The sequence below is a fragment of the Cynocephalus volans genome, chromosome 8, assembly GCF_027409185.1.
Source record: "Cynocephalus volans isolate mCynVol1 chromosome 8, mCynVol1.pri, whole genome shotgun sequence".
Taxonomy (NCBI): domain Eukaryota; kingdom Metazoa; phylum Chordata; class Mammalia; order Dermoptera; family Cynocephalidae; genus Cynocephalus; species Cynocephalus volans.
Genome location: NC_084467.1, coordinates 68,773,816 through 68,787,367, shown reverse-complemented (window position 1 = coordinate 68,787,367; position 13,552 = coordinate 68,773,816). Strand labels below are relative to the sequence as shown.

At 32.6% G+C, this 13,552-nt stretch overlaps 1 protein-coding gene across 2 annotated transcripts in view; it reads left to right on the top strand.

Moving 5' to 3' along the window:
- The window catches only part of ADGRL4 (adhesion G protein-coupled receptor L4), a 109,259-nt gene that overhangs the window by 2,313 nt on the left and 93,394 nt on the right, over window positions 1-13,552 (top strand). The window lies entirely within an intron of this gene.

Sequence of the window (13,552 nt, the reverse complement as noted above, 5' to 3'; positions counted from 1 at the left end):
TCTCTTGTTCTCTCTTTAATTTTTAGGCTAGTTTTAACTGGGTTGATAGAGCAACATTCAGTGTAGGAGGCACAAAGAGAGAAAAAAGTTCCAAGTCATATAAATTCGTTTTAAACTATAATTAAATGACAAGTTCAAATTAGAGCTGTGTGGTATTATATGCCTAAATATATTTAAGATAGAATGAACTTTTTCTAATTAAGCCAGGATATTTTACATGGTTAATATTGCATGTGTTTTCTTATAGCAGAAACAAGTTATATCTCATGATTCAACTTGAAAGCCTCTTTAAAAAGATTAAATATGCAGTATATAGTAAAACCAAACCTCCACGTAATTAGTTTAATGTTTAAAAAATGTACAGCAAAGCTATGGTTGCTTAATGGTGCATTCGATCAGGCATTTCTACTTGTACATACAACCAGAATGTGTAATATGCTATTCTACAAGCACTACAAAATTCTTTCCATAAATAATCTTAGATTTTTATTGTGTATTTAATTGAATGGCATTATGGCAAGTTGATAGCTCAATGACCTTCAGAACATTACATCACATATATTAGTGTGCTTTTCCACTAATCATTACCAATTGTACCATGGCACTTCATAAGGATCATTGCCTTTGTGTTATTCAGATACTTCTCAGCTGTCATGATTACCATTAGTAACATCAATAACTTTCCTGTTTGGACCTTCAGCAACCAACCAGCTTATAATGATGTTTTAAATGATTTCTTTTAAAAACATATCTTCTATTATCCAATACAGTTTTTTCTTCCCCTGCTGCCCGAGTCAATAGCCAGCTAAAAAACAGAACATGTTTTCCATCAAAAAAAAATACTTCAAGACCTTCTGGCCTGCAATTTCTTTTCACACAGAACACAATTTGTAATGGGATTTGTTTTTTCTTTTTAAATTCATCTTATCTCCTTTCTATTTAAAGAAAGTTACATATTCACTTGTTTTAATATTTATTATCTGAGGTTTGTAATATCTTCTTGAAACTGTTCAAACACTGGTTTTCATCTTTTTTCATCTTTTATTAATTCACTGACAGGTTTTTGATATTTTTTTCAGTAGGTGTACTTAATATGTTCTTTAGAATTAAACTTAAAACATTGTATTCTCAACTGCTGAAGAGTCAAGGTTGTGTTTTTGAGTTCGATGACTTGTTTGTTGGCTTTTTTTTTTTTTTTTTTTTTTAATCTGTAAAGAGATTCCCCACTTATCCTATCTTTTTTAAAGGGTAGTATCAGGTCAGGAAGAAATGACTGGATAGGAGTTTGGCTATAAAGGATGCCTACTTCTTTAGTAACAGAAGTTGTTGTCTTTTTGGTATCATCACCATCACCATCATCATCATCATAAAATTTGGCTGTCTCAGAGGCACCAAATAAATGTTATGGTAATAACCCAACCTCATTAAATGTACAACAATAACTAGTTTTGAACAGTCATTTAGAACTTAGATTACATGGTCCCATAGAAATGTTTTAATAGTAGTGAATTTATTTTATTTAATCATCTTTTTATTGAAAAATATTTATTGAGCACCTTCATCATCATTATTGTCATCACGTTCATCATTGAAATAGCTAATATCTACTGTGCACTGAGTCCAAGATACTAATTAGCACAACACCTTCTCTATCATTATTCCCATTTTATCTATAAGGATATTTCCTTATAGAAATATAAGTCTTAGAAAGGTTAAGTGAACAGCTCAAGAGATACACAAAGAAGTGATGGAGCCAATATTTGAGTACAAGTCTGTACGATTCCACAGCCTGTACTGTTAGTCAATATGTTTGACCATAAGGCCTCTGCTTAACAGATACTGCTATGCTTTTGGATTGAAATCATATAATAAAAATTGGCCTTGACTTACAGTGTATGTGGTGGGACAGATAGATAACTATATTAATGATTATGATGCAATGCTGTAAAAGGTATGAATAGAGGTAAATTTGAAATGCACAACCAACTGCAGAGAAGTTTTCCAAGTAGAAGTGACATTTAAAGTGAGAATTGAAGAATAAATAGGATTTATCAAGATTTACAAAGTGGCAAAAAGAATGTAAGCACAAGGAATCAGCAGCAACAAAGGTCTATAAGTTGAAGATGTATGACATTTTTTGAAGAAGCTTCAATTATTTCATGCACGATTACATCACAGGGCAATTAGTCAAGGAGTCGGGATGTGTACTATTGCATTGGTCAAAAGAGATTAGCAGGTAATAAGTAGCTGAATTGCAAGATAAATTATGTGTATTAGGAAGATGACCCTATTATGTAGAGGAAAAATGCATTAGCAAGGATCAACCCACTAAAGATTATTTTACCCTGCACGTAAAAACAATAGTACTTCATATTTGTACAATGCATTGTAGTTTATGCCACTTCTAACCAGTATATCTTTAATTTTCATATTAAGCTTTTGTAATTAAAAGGACAGGTGCCATCCTTTATTTACAAATGTTATTATTACGAGTCATAGCTGGCTTCTGTTGAACCCATGCTACAGCCAGCCTTTTGCATATGAAGGACAAAGGACTCTGAAAGCTTAAATGTGTTTCCCACTGTCCCAAGACTAAGTGATAAAACTAAGACTCAAATTCTGGGATCTCAGTCTTCTCAAGATCACTATACGTGTCAACATATTACTAATCACCTGACATAATTAGCATAGTACAGTGTCATTTTAATAGGAATTTATTTATTATTTTAACAGCTTTATTGAGATATCAATGGGAACTTATTTGTGAATTTGTTTTTATGCTGATGTTTGAGGGCATTTTAAGAAAAGAGAAGGAGAAGTTTGTGCAGAAATACTGGGGTACATTTAAAGGCTTTTGAAATTGTTGATGATATTTAACCCTAAAGCTAATGCTATTTTCGTTTTGCAACATATTCCTTATGTTCAAACAAGCTATTCCTTATGCTATTCAGCACACTTTTTGATTTCCCTTTGGTTCATGATTGTCATAAACCTAAGGACTGAAAGATCCCTTCCCCCCAGATAATTAAGAAAATGTTCAAAAAATAAGGAGGGAAGGTTGGAAAAGTGTTGAGAAAATCTGTGTATATCTAAAGCATTACATTGCTTGAGCTGGAATAAACAGAGCTATGAGAAGGTAGAAACAGGAATAAAGGAAACACGTAGTTCAGTGCAGCTGTGGTGTGAGGCTGCGTGGAAGAGATATTCTCCCTACTCCCAGATAAACTCATTTTGGGGGCTGTGCTCTTTGGAGTTTTATGGAATCAGAATGGGTAGAAGAAAAGCAATTGCCTCAGGTAAACACAGAAAGGGTCAAGAAGGATGTAACTGACAGTTTGTACACATGTATAAAAACCTTTTCTTAGCTTGGAACATGACTATTATGAAACATTACTAAGAAAATAATAAAGTTTTGGTGCCTGTACTCAAGGAGACACATTATACTTTTAAAAAGCAGGGTTTTTATTTTTTATTTTATTTTGTCTATATACAATGTGTTGATGATTGTGGCCCATTACCCAAGCCTCCCTCCCTCCCCCCTCTCCCCCCTCCCTCCCAACAATGTCCTTTCTGTTTGCTTCTCGTATCAACTTCAAGGAATTATAATTGTTCTGTCTTCTTCCCCCCCTCCACGTTGTTTATGTTTTTATTTTATTTTTTTTAGCTCCCACAAATAAGTGAGAACATGTGATATTTCTCTTTCTGTGTGTCTGACTAGTCTAATTACCATATATTTGCTTGTAGAACTCAACTGGAAGAATGTCACAGTAAACTAGAGAGCAACATGATACTAGTAAAGGTATAGGAAACAATGCCACAATAGCGATCTAAGATTTAGGAAGAAGAAATAGCCTGTGGATTCAGAATGTGGAAGAAGTATTAAAATAATCCACTAGCATGATTCTGCCTGGGCAAAAATATAAGTGCTGAGGACACATGAGTGCTCCCATAACAGTTTGTTCGTTAGTGAGAAAGAGGATGCTCATGGAAATGGGCAAACCAACAGTAATCAGAACAGATGCAAAGCAAAATGTGTGTGTCTGATGTATATTTGCACATCAGTTAACACTATTAGCTACACTGCCTAAAGTATTTCCTACAAATAACATCCACAGTTTTAAATATTTAATGAAGTGATAATTTTCATAATAGAAATGTAAACTGAAAAATAACTCTAACTGTTCTCCTTTACATATTCTTCTTTACATATTCATGTTTTCTTTATGATATTTTGCATTTAGATATAAGAGATAGAGATGCATATGCCATTTGACTCTTATAAGGTGTAACTAAAATACTGTGAATGATTTTTAAAAGCAAGCCAGAATCAAAGTGCTAATGGGTATTACCCACTCCTCAGTCAATTAAATTCCATTGTAAGATTGTTCAGTTATTACAGTGTTGCTACCAGGACTCAAAAATGTATTAGGATCTTTACTTTAGATTTACTATATATATATATATTTTTTTTCCCCCTATCCTCAGTGGCAGTGAGATTTTGAGAATGGATTTAATTTTCAGAAACAGCTAAGAGAAATTTTTAGGCAAATCTTATTGGTAAAGGGAATGATTACTTAGCTTTTTAAAAAAGGATGTGTGGTTATAACGTAATATGAGGTGAATCTTTTGGCATGAGTACTGTGGAGTAAAGATAATTTGAAAACTTTTGGGATATTTTGAATAATAGCAAGATCTCTGGAAATGTGTTAACTTTCAAGATGTTACTTCTCATTTGGAAGCATCTGTTCTCTTATTTGTTTAGAAATAGGTGCATTATTTTCATACATTCATCTCATTAACATTACCTGTTCTACAAGAATCCACTTCCAAAGGACACAGTTAATACCTTTGGCTTTAAAAGTAACAAAAATAAACCCAATACATTGTTGAAATAGATTCTAAGTGTGCACCAGCTTGTTTAGAAATACATCCACAAAGCAATTGTTAATGCAAACATTTTATAAAATAACCATTACAATCTACAATGTAGGGAAAAAAAACAGACCAAGCATTTTCTTGTGTGATAGAACATCATAATTACTTTAAAAAATGACTGAGAAAGAGGCAAAATCATATACTCTTTTTGGCAATTGCAATATTCATTCTATCCCTTCATACTTGTAACTTACAAAAATGGTACTCCGAAATACTTAGCATAACAACATATAGTTCTGTTACCAAAAATGATCATCCATTGGTTTAGTTTTACCATATCCTAATGAATTAAATAGTCTGCTTACAAAAGTTAGTCTATGTATTCAGTGAGACAGTCTGCAACAAAAACAAAGTGGAAGTTCACAAATTACCTTTGAATTGAATAGATATGTAACTTCCAAGTTACATACCCAGAATGTAGAGTGGATCAAAACCTTGGTTCCGGTCCTGCTAGAGAAGCTATTTTTCATAGCAACTTCTAAATCTTGTCTCTTTTCATCTTAACTTCAAATAGTTATCTTTTAAATATTTGTTTTCAGTTCTCATCAGAAATCATCTATCAGGAGTGATAGTTTTTCTGAAACTTTTCTTGTCCTTTTACGTTTATTACATTTTTGTGGTACTGAAACTTAGGAAAGTTGAGTAGTACTGGGCCAGTTTTCCTTCCTTTCCTTCTTTCTTTCTTTTTAAATTACAGTCCTCAGAAAGAGGTGGCCTCTAATTTTTAGGTAATATTTAAAGAATATTTATAGAATTGGAAATATATATCTCAATAATATTATGCATGCATCTTGCTTTACATATATGTTACTAAAAATCATTGGGGGAGCAAATGTTTTTTGGTAAAACAAACTTATTTTTACATACTTCAGAGGAACTTCTTAGGTAAATGAAAGTACTGCAAACATGAAAAAGTATGAATTCGGATGTACTTGTAGATAGTCATGTATCAGATTTGTTTGAAGTGAGGTTTATATTTCCTTGGGGTTTTCTGTATAGAATGGGAAAGGTAACCTGTTTAAGAAAGGATAATCAAAATTAACCCAAAGCTTACATTCCAGGATGCATAATTTCTGTGAACTTCATCCAAATAAATAAAATACCTTTGCCAATTTCAGAAATCCTTTTCCTTGTGCTAGAAGTATGACCTCTTTCCTCTGTTCACAAGAAGGGTTACACAATAGAGACAACAAATCTACCACAATAATTAGGTGAACTTCCTCAAAAATATCCACTCCATAAGATTACAAATTCCATCAATGCATAGGAAGAGAAAATTAAAACAATAAACCATTATAAATACTCTCTTTAAGCTAATATTTTGTTTTGAAAAGGATAAAGAAAGAAGGACTTATTGTTTGAGTTTTGCCGATCAGTTTCACAGTTTTAAAACTAAAAATTTCTGTGATTTGATTCGTCAATGTCATTTTTGCAGACTAAGTTTCAAAAATCACTTTTCCAAATCATTCTGTTTCATGTTTACCTCACAGGACAATTTGAGAATTAATGAGAGACAAACTAAGAAATATCTTGAGGTCTTAAAGAAGAGTTCAATATGAAGATATTATTTTGGATTTTTTCTAGTAACCTATAATGAAGCATCATGAAAATTTTTCTTCACATAGAAGCCTCATTTATTTTTAATTATTTTTAATCAGTATTATCTAGATGAACTCGTTACATGTTTAGAATCAGAAAAGTTATATCAGGTATCTACTAACACAGAGAATGAAACGAAAATACTAAAAATGAACAAACAGCTTCTGTGTGTTCTTTTAATTCTTTTAATTTAAGCAATCAAGAAAAGTTATTCAAAATTCTGTATTAAATCAGTCCTAAATAAGACTCCTCACTGTACTTTTTCTACTTATGCACAAGAAAAACTATCTGAGTTGACATTATTAGAGTCCTGGTTTTTTTTTCAAATGAAGAATACCATTTCCTTTTTCTTCTTCAGTCTAAAACATTAATTCATAAAGTAGTTAGATAGAAAAGTAGCTATATTTGTAGGTATGTGTCATATAATGCCTGCTGATGATAAAGGATCAATAACAATAAAAAATGGTATTATTTTTCTAGAGTTAGTTTTCTTTTACATGCAAAGTGAACGTGGTAGCTGTACCATCTTACATTTTCTGTTCCATCATATCTTTAGGCGCTACTAAGAGATTAAAATTAAATGAAAATTGTGCTCTAAATGTGGAATTTTCATACATTTTAATTCTCTGTTGTTTTGCAAGAAAATACTGGTAGAAAAGACAGTAAAGGGATAGTCCAAATAGCACCTCCAATACCACAAAATGACTCACTGAGTCCCAATTTTCTGCTTTCATATAGCTATACTCTTGTCTATATTTTAAGCTTTCAAACTTTATTTTGCAAAATTTATAAAATTTCCTCTGTTCTGGAATGCCAGTTTTATAGGGCATCAGCACACTTCATAGCCAACTCCTGGTTATTTTAGAGGTAAATTATCCAGTGTTCTATTTATTTATTTTCTCATTATTTCTCTTTTTCCTTACTTAGTCTTTTTAATGCTTAAATAAGTGTTTCATATTTACAGCTTAAAACCAAAAAAGATTAATATATTGATGTTGATTTTAGTTCTTTCTGTGAGCTCAACACTATTCTAAGCATTTTGCATAAATTTATGTATTTAATCCTCACAACATTTGTCTTAAGTAAGGGTTAGTATTATCCCCAATTTACAGATTAAATAATTTGCCAGAGAAAACATATTCAAACTGTTGCCTCATCTGATCCTCAGACTACTCTGTGAGATAGGTCTGCAAATAAGGGAACTGAATCTCATTGAGATAAAAATGAATTATTTTGGTTCTAGTTCCTCCCTCATCTGCTTTTTTCACCACCACATTATCACAATAATTGATTACTACAAACACACACACACGTACTCATACACACTCTCTCATATATGTATACACATACTGTGTATATTTAAGATACCTTAGGAAGAAGTGCTGGGAAGTTCAAAATATATACAAATTTTAACATCCTGATAAAATTTATAGCTCAGGTAGAGGTTGTTTAACTCCTGTTCGTCCACCTCCCTCAAACTGTGACTTGACAATAAAAACAGTGAAATCAGAGAGAGACCATGAGAAGTCCACATATTACCAAGTGAATTTCTTAAAGCAGAGTCTAATGCCACAAAAGGGACAGTTCGGGGCTTACAGAGAACTACAGCAAAGATCGTGGCTTTTCCTTGTGGTGGTGGTAGCCTAACTTCTCAGAAATGGAGTGGAAATCTAGGTGACTCCTTGAGCCGTTTTCTGAAGTCTACACAGTCATTGTACGCCCCCAGATAAACCCAAGAAAATACTCTCAAAGGAAACTTGATCATCTTCCTGGAAGGAAATATTGAGGTGAAAATCAATGCCACTTTTCTGCCTTCTCCCCAACTTTACCACCAGAAATAATGCCTGAAAATTGTTATGTCTGACCCATATATACAGACAGTTCTGAATTCTGTTGTACTAAAGAGGTTGTAATGGCTTTCCGGCAAAGCGTGAGGACAGACACCTGTGATAATCAACTTGTTCTTTAATTATAAACATGAGGGTCATTTAAGGATAGCCAGTCTTTGAAGAAAAACCAACAGTACAAACACAAAGATGAATAGAAAGAAAAATTGGCCATGGAAAGTGATACTTTTAGGAAAGTAACCCCTACTTTATAATTTTTCTGAGATTAATTCTAGTCTAAGGTAGAAATCCTGTCATGATCTTAAAAATAAAATAATTTCTAAAACAGTGACTTATCCTCCAGGTTTCCATCATTGGATTTTTCTTTTATATATTTATACCTCAACAGCTAAGACCCAGCCCTATAAACTGAAACCCACTTAGCATTCTATAACTAGGTTCTCTGGTAGTAAATTCTGAAACTCCTGTGCTAAAATATTCAAATTTGTTATTTATATTCCAGCCCTGTTCAACTAGGATTCTTGCGGTAAGTTACAAAGAGCATCCAAGCCTCAGTTTCCCTAAAATGAGCAGATTGGACTAGGATCTTTATTAATGTCCCTCTCAGATTTAAAATTCTTTGATTCTATTATTGTTGTACATTTATTTGAACTGCAATTTCCAGTTCAACCACTTCTTGGGAAAATAGCTTGGATTTTGGACTCAATTTGAAATATGTAAATGAACCACATAGGGATTTTTGATCTCTTGCCTCTAAGCTTAGTGTACTTTCCAGTGTTCTGCACTGTTCTTTTAAACTCTGATCTCTGGAGCTGCTGGCAAGACCAAGGCAGGAGATGCTTTCATCTATTCCTTGTACTCCTCCCCTCCCACTCATGACCATGACATATCATGATACTCTTTCCTGCTTAGCCATGATGTGACCTCAGAGTTCTCCTGATATTACCAGGCAGGAGCTACAAAACAGTAGAGGCAGGCACATAAATGAAACCTTTTATTTAGTGTTCCCTCTGGTGGTTTCCTCTCTTGGAAGGAATTTCTGGATCTATCTTCAGAGAGCCCTCCTGTGTTATAGGGCTGAAAAGTAAGGTATTAAACATAATATCATCAGTGAGAGAAGTACTATATTGGAGTCACTTGAACCATTAAAAACAAACGGAAGGCTATAAAACCATGATTTTTATATTTGCTCCCCTACTGGGGAAGATTAGGCACTGTTACAGTATATGCGATTGAGAGTATTCCCTTTGGATAAGATGGTGTGCACATCTGTTTTGGGGGCAAGAAGGTCGTGATTCTTGTGATTTTAAAATTACCATGTAGCTAGCAAGTGGAACAAAATGCCACATGATGGAACTTGTTTTTGTGTTGTAATTCCAAAAGAACTTTGATGAGTGTGTGTTTGTGGCCACAGATGATAAAAAAGTGAAACTGATCAGAGGAGCAGACTGCCCGGCTGTAAAGGAACCTGTAGCCAAATTTCTCTATTCTGAGGATGTTATATGTTGACAGGTATCAAAATACCTTTGCGTCAAGCCTAATAAATGGGGCAAGATGATCATTTGTGTGTGGGCTCAGGGGAGAACCTGGGCATTTTTAATATTAGGAATGTTATAAGCGGAGATTCGTTGTCTAAAGACCCAATTTACATGTCACTCTCTTCGCAAGGCCTTTTTTGATTTCTATTCATTATAAGTAATTATTTTTTTATGTTCTCCTAGTAATTTTATTTTTACATGAATACATAAGGCAATATTGGAGCGAGTTTCAATGGGGTTTGTCTGCTTTTCAGTAGATATTGGGGAATACCAACAATGACTATTTTTTGAAGACAATGACAAGCTGTTATTCTTGATTGAAAACTATCAAAATGCCTTGGATCCAATCTATGATATGCTACAGTTCTGGTTGGTTGGTGCCGCATTTGTATTGTTCCTTGCCTTTGTTGAATTTATTGAGATACTGTGAGTGGTGAATTAGGCACTTAGATTTGGCTGAATTTCACACATTATACAAGGCTGATATACCAGGATTACCTTATATATAATCTCATCCTAAATATTTTGCTGTAAATTCAGAGTACCCATTAAGCCAAATGAAAAATGTGTATAAATAATCAAAGTTAGTAGTATATACTGGTTTGCTCCGTAATATCTTTGTTGTTCTACTTCATTCTGAGTGATCAACTATGCAAGAATGAATTTTCATTGACTATTGATTTTTTGAACATTTTTATGAAATAGAAAGCAATATGTCCTAAGGCAGGGTTAGTTGCAGTATGGGCACTAATACCTTGTATTCTACTTTCAAGGCACCCTGGCTCTAATCTTCCGAGTCCCAAGAATCACTTTGTTATTTCCCTGTGGATCTTATGTATGAAATATGCCTTTTCATAAAAATTCTAGGAAGTGTGAAATCATTGGTACGCAGAAAAATGAGATTTTAGTCCTAATCATAATAGGATTTTCACAGCTGTTTCTTTAATTAAAAAATAATTTTAGTCTAAGTATTTTCATAATATCTGTCTCACATTTATCACTCCTTCCGATGAATCAACCTTTATAAATACAGCTTTACACGAAGCCATATTTACTCTTCAGAAAACTACGATGAGGTTTTATCTTTTTTGCATTAATATGTACAATGAAGGCTTCACTTTGTTAAAATTGCTATTAAAATAATATTTGTTATCATGCTTTAAATTTGATTAAATGAAATAAATGATTACATAAGCAAACAAAAGAAATAAAATATTATTTTTCTCAACAACTTTAAATCATTGTATAAGAATATTGATACTCCCAATATATAAAGATTATTAAGAAAATATTATCTCCATTCACAAAAATGTTTTGTTTAAATATAAAAAAAATGTATTTTAACTTTCTCCTAGTATTACTCACTTTCTTCTCTGGGAAAGATTATTTTCATTCTGTTTATCAGTGCTAAAATCAACTAAAAGATTATCTGTTCAGGAGAATGTGGGGAAAATGGCTTGAGAAACTCTAAGTGTATAATCTCAGATAATTTTTTACTTCCTCTCTGACAGAGATAAGATTTTATATCCTGTGTTTTATCAATCATCAAACATCAAATCGGTCCCAAGAATCTGAAGTTACAATAAATCTGTATAATTTGTTAGTCAGCTGTATGAGAGAATGCCATTATGTCGTATATATTATACAGCATTTATATAAATGTATTAAACATGTGGATTGTTAAAAAAAATCAAACAAAGCATACTCCTTTGGCACAAAAGTTGTGATTTTTTAAATATTAAAACATTAAAACAAGATTATTGAAATATTTTAGCTCCCTTAATTAATTTGGTCGATTGCCATTTAGCATAGGTGAAAGGTGCCACCTTAAATTACTGTAGCTTCATGTGAAGTTGTGCATAGAGTGAGAATGAGAATATTAGGAGAAAAAAATGTGTACAGAGCATTCGGAATATGGGGAAAGAGCTGAATGTGATAGATGGTGGTATTTTATATTCAAGTCAAAGAATTTTCATTAAAAATGTGATTATCTTGAGTGCCGTTGGTCAGACAAGCTCAATTCTTGCAAAGTCCCTTTACATGGGATTTCCTGCAAAGTAATGTTATTTTCCATATGAACATAATTTTTCTTCAATCTTATTTTCAGATAGATGATTTATATTACCAAGAAATCTGGGTTAGTATACAGTTTCCTAGATTCTCTTTATAATTGCTTAAAAGTTTCCAAATAAATTGCTGGAAGTCAGAATGTTAGAACTGTTCAAACCTTGTACTTATTTTAAGGAGGAAATTAATACTTTGGTCCTTTATTTGCCATGGAAAGAGGTAATGATTTTCTCTATAAAGATCAGAATCTAACCAACATTTTAGGCTAAATATAGCATACAAAGCCTTGTGCCATTCGTGAAAATGCCATCAGGGAGAAAACCCAATGACTGAGTTTCTGCAGTGTATTTTTTAGGTACACAGATTTAATTTAGAGATTATGGTTTGAAAATAAAATTTACTGTATGAGTGTTTTTGCCTGATAAGGAATTGATTTTGTGACCTTGGTACACATTAATTGAAATACCTGGCAATGTGTCTTGACTAGGTTAAAGGAACCATACATATTTGGAACCATATTAGTCCTTCAAATTGAACTTGCACGTTAATCCCTTTGTCATCATTATAAGGAAGGAAACTACTTTTTGCTATTGTGGGGGCTAAATAATCTTCTTCCATTGCATAAGAAGTAGATTTTTGTGTAATTGACCTTATATTTAGTTATACTTAGTTGGCTCACTGTATTGAAGGTGGAGTCTTTTAATTTATTTAAGATTATACCACTCATAGATTAAATATAATATTTTATATTTTCTAATATGGTAAAGGTTATATTTATAAAATCATAAATAACAAAGTGTATGCTGATGAGCTCTTGAGATGTAAATAAAGGTTATTTGTTATTTGAATTATTCACTAAATTTTAGAATGTAGTTTTAAACAAGTTAAAGCAGAATGAAAGTATGCCAGTTGTTAGTGTTCTCCACATGTCTAGCTTATTTAACAGGTATTGACTCTGGTTGTATTATCCAGGAAAAATAGATTTCAGAGGAAAATTTAATATAATTGTCAAATTTTTAAAATCTACCAAATATACTTTCCATGAGATTCTTTGGGCTTGACTAACTAGATCAATTATCTGTGCAGTAATTATCCAGACTAGTGCACATCTCTACTTTATTTCTCTTTTGTGTATATAACATTAGAACCAAAATGTAGGTGATGTTTATTAAGTGACTTCATGCTGTTGGCCCTCTGCTCTGCTGGACAAGAACACATCCTGATTCGTAAATAATTTAGTATTAAAAGTAAAATTGAAGTTGTGTTTAACATTTAGAACTAGAATTCAGAAGGAATGAACTATCTTTAGTGCACTTTTGATAATTAAAGTTAACATGCACATACCACTAAATCAGTTTTGATGAAATTGAACAGAAGCTGAGGTGGTCCTGACACTTGCTTGATAGTTTTACCTTTGTGGCAAGTTTTGGATATTTTGAAATAAAAGATTGCATATCCTCTGTATCAGGAAGGTTCGTATGCCATGTTTCCTGGTGCCATATGGAGGATAAGTTCTGAAGATTATTTCTGGACCTTTTTAAACACAGAAACCTACTGAGAATACTA